General features: G+C 42.8%; 1 protein-coding gene and 1 long non-coding RNA gene across 3 annotated transcripts in view; both read right to left on the bottom strand.

Annotated features, from left to right (window-relative positions):
• LOC129626759 (uncharacterized) overlaps positions 1-3,049 on the bottom strand; it is a 51,069-nt gene extending 48,020 nt beyond the window's left edge. The window contains exons 1-3 of one of the 3 annotated variants that reach the window (XR_008702183.1): positions 2,582-2,709; positions 838-963; positions 325-435 (exon numbers count right to left, since the gene is read on the bottom strand). This is a non-coding gene — a long non-coding RNA (uncharacterized LOC129626759). Of the gene's footprint in view, positions 1-324; positions 436-837; positions 964-1,878; positions 1,896-2,581 lie in introns of those variants that run through there. The other 2 variants (XR_008702184.1, XR_008702185.1) reach the window with 2 other exon arrangements.
• Positions 1-12,517, bottom strand: part of PREX2 (phosphatidylinositol-3,4,5-trisphosphate dependent Rac exchange factor 2) — a 787,616-nt gene that overhangs the window by 408,604 nt on the left and 366,495 nt on the right.

Here is a 12,517-nt window from a genome sequence, read left to right as displayed (position 1 = left end):
TATTTTGGGGTCTGGAGTACCCCCTCCATTCTCAGATGTCTGCCAGCCTGCCTTGACTCTATAAACCCAGTATGGCAATGCATCCTTACTTCCCTTGGGACTGTCCCAACCTATATATAATGTCACCTTGTACTTGGGAGGTTTTCATATGACTCTTCTTATCCAAGAATGACGAGTGGAGAGCTGTTGGCCTAGAGAAAGGGGTCATTCATGACACTGGGCCCTGTCTAACCAGAGTAAACCCCCCAGTATGTCCCCAGGTACCAAATTCACAATTGTGCTGAGAGCCCAAAGCTCCAGAGAAGAATAAAAAGCATATCCTACCTCAAGACCCAGAAAGGGTGTCAGCACCCACTCTGGTCTCCTTGTCCTGGCCACTGCCCATGGGTGTCCTCTCTCCCCATCTCCCTTTGAATCTACCAGCACTCTGAGTGGCTAGGAGAGAAGCAGGGTGTTAGGATGTTGGTAATCTCATCCTTCTTCTGCCCCCACCTTCACCTTGGCGTCGAGACTAACACTACTGCTTAGCCTTTAAGAGTTTGATTGGTGAGAAGGTGGGAAAAGGAAATATTAGCTAAAATGAGATGTGAGATGATCTTTAGTTCTCAGTGACATGTGCTTTTTCCTCTCCTGTCCGTTTTGTACTGGTCCTTGTTCGCTTGAGTTACTACTGGTGCAAAATAGTGTCCCAGTTAGAGTGGTAAGAGAAGGAAAAAAAAAAAATCTTAACCATTAAAACACCTATGTTTTGCTGCCAAGGCAATGCCAAAACCTTATTCCAGTTTTGAAATAACAAATGGATCTCTAGTCTCTCTGTTGTGAGTGGCAGAAGCTCACCAAATTGTTCCAGGGCGATTTGATGATTTTTATGGACTTCCCTGGTGGCTCAGTGGGTAAAGAATCCAACAGCAAGGCAGGAGACGCAGGCAAACACAGGTTCAATCCACTGGTTGGGAAGATCCCCTGGAAAAGGCAATGGCTACCCATTCTAGTATTCTTGCCTGGAGAATCCCATGGACAGAGGAGCCTGGCAGGCTACTGTCCATAAAGTCACAAAGAGTCGGACACAACTGAAGTGACTGAACATGCACACAGGCATGCTCATCTCCAGTGACCGTCTGATCTCATTATGCACTTCACCAGCCCCCCAGCAATGTGGCCCAGAAGCCACTGCATTTCTGTTTTCCAACTTCCCTTCGTGGATAACAATCCAAGCCCACTGCCCCAAGACAAAGATCTAAACCTGAGTACCGTGCCCTCTATCAGGCACACAACCAGGGCATTCTAGCAATCCAAAAGGTTTCATGCAATATCAACACACAAAAATGCATAACAAGGCTTAAAGGAATCAGGGTGCCTCCTGGTAGAACACAACTTGTCCGTGTGGTACTAAGACCACCAGAGGACGCCCACACAGCCAAGTTTAATGAACCGTTTTTCAGGGGATGCTTTGCATGGAGACATTTCCAGTGCGCGTCTCATGTGCTAATGCGCCACAGCTGCGGTGGTAACCCTTGATGAGTTCCATATGGAGCCGTGGTTATAATCAGCTCTTTCTGGAAACTCTCTCTTGGACTTCTTCTTTAATTAGGATTAAAATGCGCTGAGGGCCCACAGGAGATGTGAGGGCAGCCTTTTATTTCAGGCATTATCATTTCTCTCAGGCAAGATCGCCTTTCAGAAACTGTGTACATTCTCTCTCTAATCTTCACCAAAAGAGGTCCAGCCTGTTCAACTAATTCCCTCATTTCTTAATAATCTGAAAATGACTTCGAGGCAGCAAGCTTCAGCAAAAAAGTAATTGTTCGTTGCTCCACTAAATGGTGTTTCTGGGATTAAGAGCGGATTGGGGCATTTGTAAGAAAAATAAAAGCGTACCTCACTATAAAGAGCGGACACAGGAACCTCAGAAAGAAAACCAACAGGTCATTTTAATGAGATAAGGTTCTCCCAAACAGCATCTGCCCCAGGTAATTATGTAAATTAACACACTGAAGGCTTGAAAAATAGAGCCACCAGAAATCAGCTCGGCATGCAAAAGCAGAATTCATGAAAGGAAATAACTTTCAAGAAGCGTTCACCTGACTCTTAAAACTATAAAGCATCTATAGAAACAAAACACTATAAATAAAAATAAAATGCAAACAACAAACTTGGAGTTGTAGGAGGAGATTGCAATATATATGTCAAACTGAAGGTTAATATCTTCAATACATTTAGGAAAAACTCTTACAACAAGGACAAAAATATATAAAACACCCCAGTAAAAAAATTTAGCAAAGTCAAAGAATAGGAAGTTTACACAGGAACAAACACCAGTACATACAACAAGAAAAGTCAAACCTCATAATCAGTCAAGAAATTCAAATTCAAACAACAAGGAAGATCAATTTCCACTATCAAATGGGCACAGAATTAAAACAAAAATTTTAAAGAGGTACTCCTGAGGAATTATTTTTGAGGAACTAAGAAAAAGACCTACTCCCAGTTTGATAAGAGAATCAGCAAGAAAAATTAGAAGGCAAATAGAAACTTTTTGAAGGAAAATTTGGCAACAAATATTAAAAATATTAAGCTGTACCTCTATCCTCATTGGAGGAGGTCATCCAGGGCACAGGATGGTGGGCTGACCCCGCCCCTCCCCCCCACGAGCTGCACACGGGCAGTGGGAGGGACCACACTCTCTCCTCTGTTGTTGGAGTGTACCTTCTGCCCAGTGCTCCGGGTAGGAGATGGTTTCTGGGACTCGCCTTCAGAGACTGGCACGTTGTTGAGACCTACCAAACTGAGTAGGTGGCTGAACCCCAATGAGGCCTCTCTATAAGCTTTTAAGATTTGGTGGACAGATGTGGAGATCTATTCATTGCACAGCCCCTTGGAGGCGAGACTTTTAAGTTTCCTGCCTTATCCCACCTGCTGCCTCTCAGTGGAGCCTCTTGATGGAGCCTCTCAAACGGAGCATGGTCTGTCTCTCTCTTCTGTCTCTCCTTGACCTCTGTGGCCAGTGACCAGTTCAGATTTCATCCCGGAAATTCCCAAGTATATGAACCAACCCTTTTTCACCCAGTAAGTCCACTACAGGACAAATATAATGGTTTGCCTTTATCTGGGGGAAGGGAGGGTTGATATTGAAATTTACATTTTTAATGTTTAGGTGTATTATGTTTATTATGTTTTTGAGTATTTAAATTTAATGGACTATTGTATGAGTGTATGCATGCTCAGTTGTTTCTTACTCTTTGTGATTTCATGGACTGCAGTAACCTGCTAGGCTCCTTTGTCCATGGAATTTTCTAGACAAGAAATACTGGAGTGGGTTGCCATTTCTTATTCCAGGGCATCTTCCTGACCCAGGGATCGAATCTATGTCTCCTGTGTCTCCTTCATTGACAGGAGGATTCTTTACCACTGACCCACCTGGGAAACCCAATGGATTATTAGTATTTTAATAAATAACAGTCATACGAATTTAAGTGAACTCAAAACATCTAAACCATTAATTTCTTAATATAATATCCATATTTTCTTGAAAATACAATGAGAAAAGAAAAAGGGGCCTCATAAACTTTGTCCCCCAACCCTGTTTTCATTGTCCTGTGTTTACACTTTTTCTTGCTAGGAACTCTGCTTTATTATCTTCAAGGCAAGAAGTGGCAACATGACAATGGCCCTGATGTTAGAGGACTTGAGTTGGTTCCTGAACATGCTTCTCACTACCTGTGTACCTGGGGCAAGTCTTTTGGTCGCTGTCACTTCAGTTTCCTCATCTGGCTAATCGGGAGTACAGGTGTATCTCATTTTATTGCACTCCAATTTGTGTTTTGCAAATACTGTATTTTTGGCAAATTGAGAGTTTGTGGCAACCCTGCATTGAGAAAGTCATCAGCACCATTTTTCTGATAGCATTTTCTCTCTGTGTAACACTTTGGTAATTCTTTTTTTTATTATTAAATTTTTATTTGTTTATTTAGGCTGCACTGGGGCTTCATCGCGGCATGGGCTTTCTCTAGTTGCAGTGAGTGGGGGCTACTCTTCACTGTAATGCATGTGCTTCTCATTGCGATGGCTTCTCTTTTTGCAGAGTATGAGCCCTAGGCACATGGGCTCAGTAGTTACGGCTTACAGGTTTGCTTCCTCTGCAGCATGTGGAATCCTCCAGGACTAGGGATCGAACCCATGTCCCCTGCATTGGCAGGTGGATTCTTATCCACTGGACCATCAGGGAAGTCCCACACGTTGGTGATTCTTAAAATATTTCCAACTTTTTCATTGTTATTATTTTTAAACAGATCAGTGATCTTTCATGTTACCATTGCAAAAAGATTATGACTGGGTGAAGGCTCCAATGATGGTTACATTGTTTAGCAATTAAGTATTTTAGTGTATGTATGTTGTGTTTTTAGACTTAATACTAACACACACGATACACTATGCACTGGGAAAACAGAAATTCCTGTGACTCATTTTATTTCAATGTTCACTTTCTTGCTGAGGTCTGGAGCCAAACCCACATTATCTATTAGATATCTTGTAATTATCCAACCTAAGTCCTAGGACAAGTATAAGGATTACATGAGATGCTATGCACTGATCTCTTAGCATAGGACCTGCCTCAGACTGAACACTTAAGGCGGGTAATTCTTAAATAAAATATCTACTTAAAACATTATGCATGCTTTATGTGTTACTGACTATGATACCTTAAAAGTGGGGTTCTAAAATTCCATTGCTGATGTATTATTGAACTTCTGGTCCATCACATATAAAAATAGCACTGTCTCAACTCTTCAATGAATAGTAGTCTGAGGAACTGTCATAACAACAAAATTTTCAAAAATTTTAAAGTTTCTTTAAGATATAATTCATTAATTATTGTATCCATTTAATAGGATAGGCCACTGTGCAGCTATTAAAATTGTGTTCAACTCTGCGACCCCATAGACTGTAGCCCACCAGGCTCCCTTTGTCCATGGAATTTTCCAGAAAAGAACACTGGAGTGGGTTGCCATTTCTTACTCCAGGGGATCTTCCTGACCCAGGGATCAAACCCACGTCTCCTGCATTGGTACCCACCTGGGAAGCCCATAGTGAAGTATTATAGGTATTTAATGGATATTTGTGTGACCCTTGTTTTCTCATCTCTGAAACCATAGACCTAGGTTAGAGATAACTTTTAGTTACTTTGAGTTCTTTTCTCCCACATTTTCTGTAGGTTTTCATTGTGATTTAATTTTCTTAGTTTGTTATCAGAGTGGATTTGGGTGTATTATATCCATACTGAAAGAAAATAGATGAGAGTGAATAGGAGGAGTCATTGTGACAACTAGATTTACAGGAAATAGCGAAAAACATTCCATCTCTTATACTGTAGCAAATTGAATGCTGCCTTGCTGCTGCTGCTGCTGCTGCTGCTGCTAAGTCGCGTCAGTCATGTTCGACTCTGTGCGACCCCATAGACGGCAGCCCAACAGGCTCCTCTGTCCCTGGGATTCTCCAGGCAAGAATCCTGGAGTGGGTTGCCATTTCCTTCTCTAATGCATGAAAGTGAAAAGTGAAAGTGAAGTCGCTCTGTCATGTCTGACTCTTAGCGACCCCATGGACTGTAGCCCACCAGGCTCCTCCATCCATGGGATTCTCCAGGCAAGTGTACTGGAATGTGTTGCCATTGCCTTTTCTGGAATGCTGCCCTTGGAGTTGTGCAATATGGCGGCCCTGCTTCTAATAGGAGAAGCCCTTCCATAGCACCTGCAGATAATGTTGGGATTTGTTGTTGTTGTTCAATCACTCAGTCATGTCCCACTCTTTGTGACCCCATGGACTGCATACGCCAGGCTTCCCAGTCCTTCACCATCTCCTGGAGTTTGCTCAAACTCACATCCATTGAGTCAGTGATGCCATCCAACCATCTCATCCTCTGTCATCCCCTTCTCCTCCTGCCCTCAATCTTTCCCAGCATCAGAGTCTTTTCCAATGAGTTGGCTCTTCGCATCAGTTGGTCAAAGTATTGGAGTTTCAGCTTCAGCATCAGTCCTTCCAATGAATATCCAGGACTGACTTCCTTTAGGATTTGAGTGATTTGATCTTGCAGTCCAAGGGACTCTCAAGAGTCTTCTCCAGCACCACAGTTCAAAAGCATCAATTCATGGGCACTCAGCTTTTCTTATGGTCCAACTCTCACATCCATATATGACTACTGGAAAGACTATAGCTTTGACTCTACAGACCTTTGTTGGCAAAGTGATGTTTCTGCTTTTCAATATGCTCTCTTGGTTGTTCATAGCTTTTCTTCCAAGGAGCAAGCATCTTTTAATTTCATGGCTGCAGCCACCATCTGCAGTGATTTTGGAGCCAAGAAAATAAACTTTGTAACTGTTCGCATTGTTTCTCCATCTATTTGCCATGAAATGATGGGATTGGATGCCATGATCTTAGTTTTTTGAATGTTGAGTTTAAAGCCAGCCTTTTCACTTTCCTCTTTCACCCTCATCTAGAGGCTCTTTAGTACCTCTTTGCTTTCTGCCATTAGAGTGGTATCATCTGCATATCTGAGGTTGTTGGTATTTCTCCTGGAAATCTTGATTCCAGCTTGGGGTTCATCCACTTTGTCATTTCACATGATGTACTTTGCATATAAGTTAAATAAGCAGGGTAATATTATACAGCCTTGACATACTTCTTTCCCAATTTGGAACAGTCTGTTGTTCCATGTCTAGTTCTAATTGTTGCTTCTTGACCTGCATACAGGTTTCTCAGGAGGCAGGAAAGGTGGTGTGGTATTCCCACCTCTTGAAGAATTTTCCACAGTTTGTTGTAATCCACACAGTCAAAGGCTTTGATGTAGTCAGAGAAGCAGAAGTAGATGCCTTTCTGGAATTCCCTTGCTTTCTCTATGATCCAGTGGATGTTGGCTATTTGATCCCTGATTCCTATCTTTTCTAAATTGTGGTCCACTGGGGACGGGAACAATAAACCACTTTAGTATTCTTGCCTCGAGAACCTCATGAACAGTAAAACTTAGGAATGATCTTCTAATGATGAAGGATTTCAAGCTGTGATTTATTTTTAAAACCCTGGTAGCGAAAAATCAGAGAGATGAATAATTCTTGGGTCTCTGTCCCAAGATTGTGGCATTTGCTAACGGGTCTCGTTTTCACATTTGCATAATATATGCCCTAGTCTTAGATATCCCAGCCACACTTCCAGGTGTTTTCTTTGCTCAGGGGTAAGAAGAGCACACATCTAATAATTTAATAAGACTTGAAACAGTTTTCTGAAGGAGCTAACAGCAGATTGATACAACTCTGGACTGCTGAAGTCTGCCTTTATTAAATGAATGCCATACTACCTTTGCAGTTAGGTTCACAAGAGAATGAATTTATTCATGAGGGATTTGCATCTCTTCTGATGGCATTCTATCCAGAAAGCAATATCCAGTTAAGCTCCATAGCAGGTTTTGAGGGATGATGAAACTCACACCCTCTGCCCTCAGCGAAGCACACACTGTTCCTTTGACTCAGGAATGCTTTTCCCTTTCAATCTAGGAGCAAAACATGTGGCTCCATGTGCTTTCCTCCCAGATCACTAAAGCCTGAAGGCACAGGGCTGCTTTCTAAACTGGTTCCTGTAGCAAGAAGCAAAATATTGGGCTTAAAAAAAAATCTCCGCAGATATACATGCTTTACGGTACTAGAGTGCTCATCATTTTGATGGGGCTATAGAATCACTCAACTCCATTCCATCAATATCTAAAGATGAAGGAGCTAATGATGGGTCATGGGCCTCCGCCACCACTTAGCATCCCTCGGGGGTTAAACTGCTGAGCCCTGTGGACTGCAGTATAGGATTTCTGCTCTGTGGCCCCAGAGTTCCCTACTCTCCCTCACCTGGTTCTCCAATCACATCCCACTGGGATTCTACAGGTTGAAATCCAAGGGAATACCACTCCCCTCTCCATGCACCTCTTGATGGAATCCCCCAGAGCACAAACTCCGTGGGGACAGAGCCTAGACCCTGGAGGCTGGTTCTCCTCCCGGCTTAAATAAAATAAAGACAGTTGGCAATTTCAGTGTGTCCTGACTGCACCTCTCACTCCCCACCCCTGCTGACCACCCAGTCACATGCCAGACACACCCGGGACCCCAGGACTTCAAATTTACAACTAAGATATGGTAAGAATATTCATACCGGAATACGATCCAAGTCAGCATCTTCTTGTACTTGAAGGAAGTGGCCTTTGGCATTCACTGCTTTACGTAGTGTCATGACATTTTTGCCTTCAAACTATATATTCAAGCATCCTCCCTGACATTGTTTTCCCACCTTTTCACACCATGACAAATGCGTAAACTTGCCAGGAGAAACAGGAGGTGGAGGAGGGCAGCCCATCCCACCCCCTTGCAGCCATCCAAAGTTGGCCATCTGTCTTGCCATCTTGCTTCCCAGCTTCAGTGTCTTTATTTGAACACATACAGGGATATAAAGCAGGTGTCATCTTCTATGGTTTTCCAACCAAGGGCTTCCCTTGTGGCTTGATTGGTGAAGCATCTGTATGCAATGCAGGAGACCTGGGTTCAATTCCTGGGTCCAGAAGTTCCCCTGGAGAAGGAAATGGCAACCCACTCCAGTATACTTACCTGTAGAAACCCATGGACAGAGGAGCCTGGGGGGCTACAGCCCATAGGATTTCAAGAGTCAGACATGACTTAGCACTATCTTTCCAACCAAATTTACCCTAATATAAAACTTGACCAAAAAAAGAAAAAAAGACTTAAAGCAGAACAGGACTAAGGTTGATAAGGTCTCCTTTGGTTGTCTTCCCACTTTTCATTTCAGAATCCTCCTCTCATCCAGGCTGCCAGCCCACCCCAGCCACACACAATTCTCCAACAGCTGAAGACAGCCACTTCAGGTGGCTGGGTGGGTGGGTAGAAGGGTCCTGTCTGGATTTGTCCTTCCTGCATAGCACCTGTTTATCTGAATGAGAAAGATTATGTTCTCCCCTCATACATGCAATCAAATGTTGTATATTCTGTTTCATTCCTCTCTTAGAACCCTGGTATCATCTTGCTTCTCTGACAAAACGTATAATGCAATGAATAGGTAGCAGTGAAGCAATGATAGTTTTACCTGGAAAATAGTTCATCTTTTCTTATTTTTCTCAGTTAAGACATATAGTGAATGAAGCTCCATGATATAAAAATGAAAAAAAAAATTATGGTTTCTGCATTTTAGAAGCTTACATTCTAGCTAGGAGAAAGGGTGCATACCGACTATATTTGAATAAAAACAAGTTATAATACAATGTCATTAAATGGCCTAGTAGAAGTCTGTAAAAACTGACATGGAGACACTAGACAGGAAAAAGAATGATGAGAATGGATAAACGATCCCCAACCTTTTTGGCACCGGGGACCGGTTTTGTGGAAGACAGTTTTTCCATGGATGGGGGAGGAGAGGGAGGTGCAAGTGATAATGCAAGCGATGGGGAGTGATGAGGGGAGGCAGATGGAGCTTTGATCACTCACCTCTTATCATGAGAGTATATGGAAGCCAAACAAAAACAAACAGCTAAAAGTCAGTTATAAATAATTGCACATTCTTCACAGGTTAGACTTTTCTCTCTTCCTGCAGACAGAAAATTTACAGTCGCTTTCTGAGGATGAACTGGCCAATGAAGAGAGTGTAAGAGGAGGCTTAGGGTGTCCTGCAGGCCTCACACAGTTGCCACCACCCCACAGTAGACCTTGACCCCAACTGTCTTGACTTTCCTTGGCAGCTAGTTTCCTAGGATATCATCTCAAAACCAAAAGTCAGTGTGTATAACCCTGTCTTCTCAGAAGCACTTAGGAAGAAGGCCTTTACTCTCTCAATAGAATGAAGTGTGTGCAATGCGTGTGTGCTCAGTCATGTCCAACTCTTTGTGACCCCATGGACTGCTGTAGCCTGCCAGGCTCCTCTGTCCATGAAATTTCCCAGGCAAGAATTCTGGGGTGGGTTGCCGTCTCCTACTCCAGATCTTCCTGACCCAGGGATCAAACCCAGGTCTCTTGCATCTCCTGCATTGGCAAGCGAATTCTTTACCTCTGTGCCACCTGGGAAGTCATCAAATGAAGAACAGTGTTATCTAAACGAAAAGGTCTGGGAGGACAACATTTTTATTTGAAAAAAAGCAAAATCCCTTAATAGACAACACTAAAGGAAGTATTCAGTTCAGTTCGGTCGCTCAGTCGTGTCTGACTCCTTGCGACCCCATGAACTGCAGCACGCCAGGCCTCCCTGTCCATCACCAACTCCTGGAGTCCACCCAAACCCATGTCCATTGAGTCGGTGTTGCCATCCAGCCATCTCATCCTCTGTCGTCCCCTTCTCCTCCTGCCCTCAATCTTTCCCAGCATCAGGGTCTTTTCAAATGAGTCAGCTCTTCCCATCAGGTGGCCAAAATACTGGAGTTTCAGCTTCAGCATCAGTCCTTCCAATGAATATTCAGGACTGATTTCCTTTAGGATGGACTGGTTGGATCTCCTTTCAGTCCAAGGGACTCTCAAGACACATCAAATTTAATTGACAAACAGATTACCAGCAGATGTCAGATGAAAAAGAATAAAAATGCATAGAATATAAGGTAGATGATAAAAAGAACCAAGATTTAGAAATTAGTAATCAGTATTTTTGTATCATATTATGCTTGGAAATGCAACGTTGTAAATGGAATACAACTTAACATTTAACATTATATGTCTCCTTGCAAATTTTTTAAACCACTGCACGTAATTTTCACAGTCACAGCTATGTACTATGGGAAAGGCTAAGCCGAAACATACAGGAATGGGTGCCAGTGGGTGAAGGGGGAGAGAGAGAGAGATTGATGTCTGTTAAGCTTACGAAGAAAAAAATTGAGGACTTTCCAAAAGTGCAGAACTAAATTCAGTCCTACAGCTACATACGGAAACTCTTAACTAAAATAGACACGCCATTCAGTATTCTGAAATTATAATTGGTCTTTCAGCTTATTTTGCCTTGAGTTAGTCTCCTTTAACTATTAATACAGAAATACCTGCCCCAACCAGTACATCTTCCCTGTACCCTTACAATGTGATAAAGATCATTACTTTCTTTAGTATATATGAATTTCTGATTTTTGCTGAATGAGTTCTTAAAGCACATTCTCAATAGGATTACATGCATTGGCACACAGGAATGCTAATGAGGCGCTTCAGGCCATTCCCAATTGAAAACCTAATTGCCTTCCCAAAAATGCATTGGAAAGTTGACTAACTGGAACTCAGAATGTATCCTCTTGTGGAAATAAATGGTGGATAATTTCCCGGATGGCCCACAACAGTTAAGCCAGATCATGACATACCTGGGCCATTGTTCCAACAGCAGCAGGATTCCAGGTCCAGGTAATAGAACCTTTTTGGTAGAGTAGGAAGAAAGAAGATACAGTGAGGTTTTCTCCTCTTTGTTTTGTTGGTGTTATTCAGTCACTCAGTTGTGTCCAACTCTCTGTGACCCCATGGACTGCAGCACACCAGGCTTCCTTATCCTTCACTATCTCCCAGAGTTTGCTCAAGTTTATGTCCATTGAGTCAATGATGCCATCCTACCATCTCATCCTCTGGCTGAGTGGTTAAGGCGTTAGACTTAAGATCTGATGGACATGTGTCTGTCCATTCCAGTAGAGTTGCTTTGTTTCAGTATTAATATTATTATATCGGGTTGGCAAGAAAGTTCGTTCAGGATTTTCCTTACTATCCTATGGAAAAACCCAAATGAACTTTTTGGCCAGCCCAATATATTATTAATACATAGGTTAAGGGCATCTTGGCCATTATCTCACCTCTCATTTAGCATCTCTCCACCGTTTACTAGAGGTCCTGTCCTCAGAGTGACTGTGTCACCAGCCACCCCAGCCTGGCAAAGTGTCTAAGCTCCAAAAGTAAATGCCTTCCCTCCTTCAACCCTAACCAAGCCCCATGGTCTTCATGCCAAGGAGGCAGCATTTGAGATGCATTTACAGTCCATAAGATCACCTACTTACAAGATTTCTTATTGGAATTCTACAAGGAGGAGCAGCTCCTCTCATTGCTTCTTCTGGCTTTCAAGAGACCAAACTGTCATTAAAAAAGAAAAAAAAATCAAGAAATTTGCAGATGTTTCATTCTTGGCAGTAAAAGCCCCAGTGAGTTCCAGACAGCAGAAGCCCCCGCTTCTCTTGTTTCTGGCTCCCGTGGCAGTGTTGAAGAGGTTTAAGAACAGCTGTCTGTGGCCTCTTTCTCTCCTTTTCTCTTTCCTTAAATGTTCTCTCTAACATGCCCCAATGTTCCTTTTAAGTGAGATCTGTTTTTTTATTTTTTGAAGCAGATGCTCTTGTCACTGTCCTATTCTGGTCATGAGGTCCGTTGTTGTTGCTTATTTGCTCAGTCATGTCCAGCTCTTTGCAACCCCATGGACTGTAGCCCACAGGGCTCTTCTGTCCATGGGATTTTTCTGTCCATGGAGTGGGTTGCCATTTCCT

Source organism: Bubalus kerabau, chromosome 14 (genome assembly GCF_029407905.1).
Source record: "Bubalus kerabau isolate K-KA32 ecotype Philippines breed swamp buffalo chromosome 14, PCC_UOA_SB_1v2, whole genome shotgun sequence".
Taxonomy (NCBI): domain Eukaryota; kingdom Metazoa; phylum Chordata; class Mammalia; order Artiodactyla; family Bovidae; genus Bubalus; species Bubalus kerabau.
This window is presented reverse-complemented; position numbering and strand designations above follow the sequence as displayed.